The following is a 9026-nucleotide window of genomic DNA, read 5'->3' as shown; positions in this document are numbered from 1 at the left end:
AAATACTCGGTTTCAAACCTTATTCTGCAGATTTTGCCTTTTTGGGGTATTATGCTCCTCACAAGCGCTATGGGCCCTCTAGCGACCTGGTTCGGTATTGCAATAACATTGTACTTAGCTCAGTGCACTGGAATCTAGCTTTAAATAGCTATTTGAGATACATAAACATAAAAAAATATATATTGGGATCTCTTTTTAACTCATTTAACTTGTTCTTTTAGAAATGAACTGTATTTTCACTATCATGAACTTTTCCACCCTCCCAATTACTTTGAACCTATTTATGCAATTATTTAAATCTCGTGATCCGTTTGAACCTTTTTATAACCGTTGTTTTTTTTCTTAAGACGAAACACATTTTAAATAATTATGAACACATTTTTCAACCCTTTACACCTAGCTCGTGCTTCCCAATGGTTTTTCAATAAAGAGCCGAGCTCACCGGCATCTCCTATGGCTAATACACTTACTATTCCTCTAACAAGCCCAACATCAAAAAACCAAGCGATCCCTTTACATACACCCTACATACAAGAATCAGTGGACGCGAGATGTGTAAGGAGTAATCTAACCAATTACTCTTGTTTCCAGTCACAAGTATCCTAATGTCATTTATCCAGTAAAAAATAACAACAGAAACTAACATTAGTAGACAAAAATAAATCTACCCGATGGCCTTTATGTAACTCCAGTGCAAGGGGAAATCTTGCATTACATCACCTTCAACTTCTGGTGTGGATAAACATAGAATCGGTGAAGGAGCAGCATTGTGTAACTTTCCGCAGAGGTGTAATTAAAACATTGATCATGCAGTCACTGCTCATTAGTCGCTGTTGTTTTCATCGCTGTGGCTGCAACCATTGAGTCCCAATCAGTGAAAAAGAACATTACCCATGTATTGTAAGTGAAAAAGAAGAGGAAGACTCTTTCTTAAAGGTAAATATGTTACAGAATTAGGCAATACAGCCGTAAGCTACAACTAAGTCACATTATTTTGCAGTTCAACTGTCTGGCTGATTTTCTTTTTTTTTTACCCCTTACTTTACCAGAGGATGTTGCACTCCACCATCCACAGCGATGCACAATTACTCCTTCAATATGATGCCACACAAAGACGATTTGGAGCGATAGAGAACCTGATGAAAAGCATTGAACAGGAATTAAATCATGTTTTCCACACCATAGGTTCAGAAAATGGTGCTTGAGACACTGGAGAGCCCAGCGGCGGATTCCAATCTGCGGGCTGAAATTGGAAATGAACAGCGGTGCCGTCTCCATTCTGACAGCCTCGTGTCAATAAAAGTCAGCTCCCCTCCATTGCTTCCCTCCGCTGACCACAAAGGGACTTTTGTCAGATACAGTCAAGAGCACAGCTAGGATGGCTAATATCTTGCTAAGGTGGAAAAAAAACCCCTGCAAAAAGGCAGTTAGATTTTGACCATTAATCTGCACATACTAGTCGACAGTAAGTGACAGAAAGAGGAAAAACATTGTCTTTAACACCGCCACCTGTGCCCGTAAGTGCGGTGTTACACAGCCGTGAATTGGTCGTTTTGTGCATTCAGAGTGAACAGTACTCGCCATTTATCTGTGCAGAGGAGATCATATAATGTGATTTATGGTTGTGGAGTGAATTATGGAAACACTGACCTTCCCTTTACATCCCATCAAACAGATAACTGGCCAGTAAGTTGCTGTTATGATAGGAGGAGGGGGGAGCACACTGCCAATGCCTGTTTACATGCTTTCCAATGCAGCCAAGTTGTGAATCGGAGGAGATTTGTATTAGTCTTTGCCTTGTATGTATGAATTTACGTCAAAAATGTGACTGTGGGGAAACTGTTTGTGTTCATGCCCACACATTAGCCGCAATGCTACCAGCTCTGGCCTTGGTGTGACAAAACGCCATTAAAGGTGGTATCTTACATTTTTCTCCCCCAACAGATTGTCGTGACAATACCATCCCTGAGATTTTCTTGTTTTTTTTTTTTTTTTTTTGGGAGGGGGGGAAACAAACCCCTTCATCTCCCCCACCTTTGTTTGCACTTTCAATTTGCATATCAAAGAAATCCCATCGGGACCTGCTTTGCATATTTACATCTGATTAGTAACTTTAAATGAACATGTCAAAAATGGTCGAGTATTCTTTTTTGAATGTGCGAGGACTACCTAGCTTGTATAATTAGTGCCAGCACATGTAACATTAGCCCAAAAAACAAAACAAGCTGATTTCAAACAACACAAGAGGCACCTTTTATATTGCCTTTCATTAGGCGTACTCAAATATTCCTGTCTCACCTTGGACCCCGACGCTTGCTAAATGATAACTCCCTCCGAATGATAAAGACAAAAATATGTACTGTATGTTTGTGGTAATATTTCTTTGCAATGACATTAGGTCTTGTAAATCCTATCAGTTTGCTTCTGATGGGAATATTTTTAGATGTACGGAGGAAGAGTTTGAAAAGAGAACGGCTGGGTTCAAGGTCACTTAGTTCTGTGACAAAAACAATCTGTCTGCTTACCGTCATATAGTTCAAAGTCACAATAGGGTAAAGTGATATTCTGTCTTCTTACCTGACAGCAGAGTATGTCTCAATGCTGACATGTTATTCCTCTCATTCTAGAGACCAGAAGGGAGATCTAAAACCAAATTTAAACATTTTATTTTGCCTGTGTTTTGTCACATGTGGGAGGGACAGACTCGAGGGCCTGTGCTTTCTTATTTCCTTCGAAGATGACATGTTTGACGCCTTGCGTGTGTGTGTGTGTGTGTGTGTGTGTGTGTGTGTGTGTGTGTGTACTAGAGATTGTTGGGAATGTTTTAAACCAAACTTTTCCCTTCAATAACTTCCGGAAGAATAAGCTCCTGCAGGCCAGTGTGCACCTTAAAAATGAACTAACAATGTGATTATTAATTGGGGTCTATTTTGATTCAGTATTCCACGCTGCATATCGTCACGGGTCCTCGGTGGGATTGTGTCTGCGTAGCGGTGTGTTGGGGAGGGGGGGAAGCAGTCTGGAAGGCTGTGCCGTTCGGAGCACAGCTCGCTTACCCGCACATCGGCATACCAATGAGTGGGGTTAAGAAGGCACGGCTCCTCGTGGAGACACCGTTCCTTCGGCAGACCCAATCCGCCAAGTCTCAACGGACCTATTTCCAAAAGCTGCTCCTAATGTGGGCCTGTGTCAATCACCCCCACAGACAGCTCCCCCCGCGCCCCCAGCTCCTGTCCATATGAAATAGTCATACATTAGGAACCAGGGGAGCGCACCTCTCTGTCTAGGAGTCCTCATGTATTCTAATGCTATTCAAAAGCTATGGGTAGTTAAGTGGGAGACAGTTTCTGGTTGTTACAGCCCGCTCTTTGGAAACACTTCCTCCTTTTTTGGGGGGGTTTTTCAAAGAGTTTGAATTTCGACATGTAAGATATTCGGCTTTTGTCTTCGTCTTTTGTCTCTGTTTGTTTGTTTATGAAGAGTCATACTGTGCAGGCAAGGAGAGGATTTAACAGAGACAGCGGCGTTCTGTCAGCGGTTGGACGGGGGCTAGATATTGGATCTCACACTGACATGTTTATGTGACAACATCATTTGACAGCTTTGACACTCCATAGACAAACACCTTCAAAAAGAGTCGGCTGTATGCCCGCTCAAAAAATATAGGGATACCTTTTTGCTGCCAAATGTAAACCAAGTTGACGAGCTAATTTTACGTCTTGAACAGATTTAGGACTCCAAGTGATTTTCAAACAACATTAGGGTTACATTCGCTTCAACTTAAAATGTTGTTTGACTGACTGATAGAATAAGAAGATGTATGCAAACTCTTGTTCATACTCAAAATAAAAGTAGACGAGTTGACAATAAAGATCAGCAAATAGGATGGAATTACTTCTCCTGTTGTTTGAGCATGATCAAGGACTACAGTTTTGTATTCATTGGGGCTGGAAGTGTTTCATATTTTATTATTTTATATTTTAACCAATACCTAAAAACTTTTATTTTGTTTTGATCAACCAAAAGTGTGTCCATAGCCTTTAAGTTTAAAGTGAAGGAAAAAGGAACTGAACATTGTTTTTGTTATATTGCTTTAAGGATTATGACAAAGGCTTATTTATAATAATGTCTGGAGTTTTATCACTACAACTAAAACATTATCCCACTGTCAGAAGTCGCACTGCGGTGCCACGGAGGCAGCCTCTGCTATGTTCCCCCGTGACCGACGATCCAATCTCCGCTGGGGTCAAAGTACACGGGGCTTCAATGCCCGGTCCAATAGCACCATGCCTGGCTGAGTGCAGCTCACGCTGGGCCCGAGGTATAGTGGCAAGTCCACGGGACATGAGGTAGGATGAGTAAACGGCAGGGATCCGAGTGGATTTACTCTCCTGCTAGCATCCTCTTTAGCCGGTAGTGGAGCCATTGTGCTCGCGCAATACATTGTAAGATACACAGAGATAAAGAGCAGGCTACAGGAGACTCAAGATAAAGAGGCAGGAAGAGGATGGCTCTTACAAATGTGTTGTAACAAGGACACCTTTTTGTTTATATTTTCAAATTGGCTGTATGTAATTCAGAATGAAAAATGAAGCCCACATAGAATATAAGAACTGAAGGTCATCGAGCTGAAAACTGATCAGCACTTGAGGTCGAGTTTTTTAAGTTCTCGTTCAGGAATGTGAAACTTGCCTCTGAACTTAATTGAACATATGTGAAAAGAAGTTGATAACTCAATTAATTGTAAAGAAGTTTGGCACAGAGAGAAAGTGGACTTCTTTTAAATAGATTAATTTAAGATAAAAATGTTGAAGGCTATCCTCAGGGAACATAATTCTACTCTCATAATTCATACTGTTCGGACCAGAAATTAAGTTTCAGAGCACCGACAATGAAATAAAGCATTGAATTAGCGATCATTTATCCTGTTAAAGTGTGACAAGCCTTCCTCTAGACAAGAGTGTTGGAGAATATCTGATGAAATGAAAAAGAAGGGTCACAGAAGGATTTTTTTAGATGTTCCCACTTGAAGAAATCGCTTTGAAAAAATGATGCTTTATGGTGACAAACGTTTTTCATGCAAACTGCTGCACCTCAATCGCTGTTTGTTCCTGCTGCTTTTGTGTTCATAGGTTGACAATTGTCTCACCTTCAACTGCACGTCCAAGTTAAATGAGTTTACTGCACGGCTACTTTCTTAAGAAATCAAGAATTTGAAACCAAATACAACCTTTGAAGTGATTTTACTGGTTTATGATTACAATTATTCTGTTCTACAGCATTGCCAGAGTCTGTTGATGCTTCCTTTTCACTTCAGTCTCTGTACTGGTTCTGAATAAGACCCAGTACAGAGACTATAAAGTCCTGACCCTCATCCCTCACTCTCTCCTCCTAACATTCTTGTCTCGCTTCAGCTCATATGAATAAAGGCAAAAAGGTCCAAAATAACGGACAATATTTCACTCTGAACTAGTAAAAATATGAATAATCAAGCAGAAAATGGTGGTCATTTATTTCATCTTTTAACTCTGAATTTGAAGTCAAATGGTAAAATGTGTTGACTACAAAAGTTGTGGACATTAAAAACGAGGCTTTCAAGGCTGTCTCATTTCAACGATACTCCATTGAAAACTTCTATGGAGCTTGTGAAGGGTTTACTTTTTTTTGTGCGGCACAACAATCAGCTGCCCTCCTCATTACGACTCATTTTACAGTCCCTAATGTAACAGCGTTTTGTCATCGTGCACCATTTCCTGAATTCCATTCCATATAATAAGACCTTGAATTGAGCTGGATTTATAAAAACCTAAAGTTCTTTCTGCACAGGATTTGAGCCTGTTACCATATGGCATAAAGCCCAATGGAGGAATTCATCATTACTGCCTGCGAAGCCTGATGGTATGTGTGCTTTTAAAATTAATGACTGAAGCACTCTGACTTTTAGTCCATCTAAAATTTTCATTAAATTTCATTATTCAGCTGTCTCTGTGGCCCTGAATTAATAAACCTCAGGTATCATACCATGAATTCATATTACATTTGAGACAGAGAGGGACAACTTTTCTGCTTTTTTTTCCCTCTCTCTTTACAATATCTTAAATACATGCAATTAAAAAGTAACTTCAGAGCTCTTTCTTCCACGCAGAACTTTGGTCATTGACTTGTAAACAGACGGTGAAGTCAAGTCAGTGTTGTGGCCATTAAGGTGCTATTTCTGTAGCTGTTTGAATCAATCACTCAACTGTCTGGGAAATAAACATCTCTCTGCACCAACACTGACAAATGAAGAGAGCGTGTTAAAGACTTGTTTCTATAGAGGCTTAGAGCATTTGTTTTCTTACAAACTACTGACGTAATATCAACTCAATTTCTCTTTATAGGAGTCTGCTAAAAGGAGGGGGGCTTCTTTTATTGAGCTCTCTTAAACAAATGCATCGTAAAATATTCAAAATGCTCTGTTTTAATCATGTGACCATAAAGGGGGACATGTTGAGAGCATCACAGTGCTATAAAATGTGTCTCAAATATTCAAAATGATTCATTATAACATTCAGTAAGTAGCATTTGAAGTGTCTGGATTGATTAAAATAGAATTTTGGCTTCAGCAAACATTCTTGAATGAAAAGTTTTTTTGGGGTTTTTTTTACACAAAATATTCATGTAGCTACGAGTTTTTCAGATTTTGGCTTCTGTTTAAAGGTTCGTCTGCAGAGAAGTGCATATATAGTATTCTAAAAACATCTAGAAATGTAAAAAGGACCATTTGCATTGAAGTGTTCGCTCACAATTACAAATTTCCTCACGCAGGACCAGGTTGTCAATGGACGATTCCTGTGGTTCATGTTTGTTTACCCCGGGTGTGATGGCGCCGAGGTTAAAGCTACCTTAAGGCTCCATAAAGAGCCAGCGCTGGAGGGCGGCGTGAACACCTGTTAAGAGAGCGGCCCAGACGGTTTCCCTTCAACAAACTCTTTCAAATGAGATGTTGAAAGCAGCAGTGATTCTCCGTGCATCATTCTCGGGCTCTGAACCCTCCACCTTAAAACTCAATGCAGATATTGATGTGAAGTTTGTGCAGCACGGCGTAACAAAGCACAAGATAAGGAAAGAGGGAAATGTTGTAAACTATATGCTTTATCTCTGGGCCTGGTAAGAGGTAAATTCAGGGGAACAGCTGCAAACAGACTACAGGTGAGAGAAGTCATTAACTGCACTCACACATTCTCTTTCATCTTCTCCCTCTGGAAGTAAAACCACTTCTTTGCTCCTGCTGGTCGAGGATACATTCCTGCTAGGTCGTTGTCTTCTTTATTCTAAGTCTTTGTCTTGTTTGAATAAAGATATATAAATGACAGAGTGTACATAGAAGTCTACTTGAGAGCAGCTCTGTGCTCCATCTCAAGCAAAACAACAAACTAAGTGAGTGATATCACGTCAGAGATCACGGTTTGATTGAATAGAAAATGTTGACTATTTATGGAGTTATTTTTCTTTATCTACTATAGGACACTTAACTTAAGTGTAAGTTACACAGTGATGGACAATTAATCTTGCTCTTGTAAGTACCATTAATATCTGGAATTAATAAACAGCGTTGGAAATAGCTGACAGGTTAACAAATATGGTTTTAACTCATAATATGGACCGTTGGGTGCTCAGATTTTCAGTTGTCTGTGTCCTTTTTCATCAATCAGGAAGCTATGAAATGTTTCTCAGATTTGCGGCGACATCAACATCCTGAGCATGACATCACAGCAACATGGCCGCTATGGGAATATGCATCCAGTGCCATCAAGAAACTGCTTCATTATGTTTTCTGCATACCAGTATGATCTTTTCCACTCTTTCATTTATAATGTGAATATGGCTGATTAGTTGTCAAATTTTTATAGAGGCAAAAAAAAGAGATATTGTTGTACTGTTTGATTGAACTGATTTCTGCAGCATCTTTTCCACGTCATGTTTTTGCTTCCAACTCAGCTACTATGTAAGACTTCAGGGGCATGCTGTCCTAAAATGTTCAAGAGTGCACGTGTGAAAACAGCTTAAAGGAAGAATGTGCGACTATTTGATCCAGTAGATGTCGCTCCTTGAGCACCAGCACTAAACCAAAATAAAAACTGCTGTGGGGAGACACCTCCTCTATTCTGAAGCCTCCGCTCTCCTCCAGCGGCACACCTCCAAACCCCCTCCATGAAGGAGTTATCAATTAGAACGCACCATAATTAAACACAGGGAGTAATTAAGCGGGAGTTGTTCTTCAATCAATCCAAGACTGCCGTTCTAAATAGATTCATTTGAACATGTTATTGCACTTGAGGATGGGGATGGTTGTGTTGGTACTGAGGGAATAGGAGACCAGCACACAGGAGTTCATTGATCACATTCTAAGAGTTTGTTCAGGCCAGCTAACAAAAGAGTACCACAAAAAGAAACTACACATTTGTTTGTTTTTTCATTTTCATTCTCAGGGATCATACATAAGAAACCTCTCACTCTCCTACTTTCCTCAGATAGTGAAAAGGACCAACATGTCTGCTCTCTCCACAGTCTTTTTATAACCTGCTACCTGTTTTCTTTAGCCAATCAGGGAGAAGCTCTATAATTAGTGCCAACATGGTTCAGGTTGGAAACAACCTCCCCTCATTAGGTGGTAAATGAAATTCACCTGTTATTTAATAAATTATCCACTAATTAAATTTACCTACTCAAGAGGCAGGATCAAAACATGTAAAGAAAGAGAAGTTGATAAACTGAACGTTTCTCTTCTCTAGAGCTCACATTACAGAGTATGAAATCAAGCACAAAGATATTTTAAAGGAAAACTTTCTCACTCATCTTTTACAGACGATCAGATGAATGAGAGGAATGTGTAAGCCCCTCGATGACACCTTTTTATTCAAGGAGATCACATATTGAGATTGGAGGAAGAAGGCTCTTATATCAACATAGTTTGACTGTTTGGATCCCTGATCACATCACCGGTGCGCAGTATGACGTTAACTTCATAGATTGTATACTGTACG

The sequence above is a fragment of the Labrus bergylta genome, chromosome 24, assembly GCF_963930695.1.
Source record: "Labrus bergylta chromosome 24, fLabBer1.1, whole genome shotgun sequence".
NCBI lineage: Eukaryota > Metazoa > Chordata > Actinopteri > Labriformes > Labridae > Labrus > Labrus bergylta.
This window is presented reverse-complemented; position numbering follows the sequence as displayed.